Raw genomic sequence first — 1054 nt, forward strand, 5'->3', positions numbered from 1 at the left:
GGGGGGTGGAATCAGGTGTTCGTCAATGTTTGAGCATATTATGGAGTTACTGGTATCATCTTAAAGCATGTTCATTTGCGTTGCTTTAGGTGAAAAAATACCAATCTGTGTTGCACAGAAGTAGAAACATTTGCTATTGAAAAAGGTGGAGTCGACTGGTTTTAGAAGTAAAACTGGCAAGAAAATGGACGTCAAAGTTTGGTAATATCCATAGCTTGAGAGTCTTTGGAAACTGAAAATTTGGTTTTCGTGCCTTTAATCAAAGTTTTTAAAAAAGTAAAACTCACACAGAATGTTGTTTTTCAATGGAAAAAAGGGTGCTGAACCAAAAAAACAAAAAAACAAAAACCAACTAGAAAATTAGAAGAAAAAAAATTGCCCAACAGCCAGAAAAATGCCATTATTTTGATGAGTGCCAGAATTCACCACGCTGTAAATATATAAAAAAAAACACTAGGCACAAATAAATAGATACATAAATTATTTAAAAAACCCACAAGCCATAAATAAATCGAATTAAATAAAACATCAAGAGCAATAAATAAATTTAAAAAACCCACTAGCCACAAATAAAAAGATAACTAAATAAATTTTTTAAAACCCACTAGCCACAAATAAATAGATAACTAACTAATTTTTAAAAAAACCCAGAAGCCATCCTACAGGCACGCGCGTGTGTGTTCCCCGACTCACCATTGACTTGACAATGGTCCCCACTGTAGCCCGCGTGGCACAGACATTTGTACTCATCACCGCTCTCCCCTCCCAACAGCCGGCCCATCCACGAGGTGTCTTTGTCCTCACTGTCATCATCATCATGATCGCGATACATATCCTTATCCTTATCATCATCATCATCGTCTGAGTTGCTGTTGTCGTTTGCCTTGTGTCTGTTCCCCATAAGGTTGATACATTCTGCGTGCGCTCCACAGACTGGACATTTCTGATATGGGTTGTCTTTGCAAGGGATGGGATCACATGGGAAGCGGTAGTCTTTGGCTGTGGACGGATTTCAATGGGGTGGAGGGTAGGGTGGTGGGGTAGGGTGGGGGGG

The sequence above is a fragment of the Aplysia californica genome, unplaced genomic scaffold (genome assembly GCF_000002075.1).
Source record: "Aplysia californica isolate F4 #8 unplaced genomic scaffold, AplCal3.0 scaffold00091, whole genome shotgun sequence".
Classification (NCBI taxonomy): Eukaryota; Metazoa; Mollusca; class Gastropoda; order Aplysiida; family Aplysiidae; genus Aplysia; species Aplysia californica.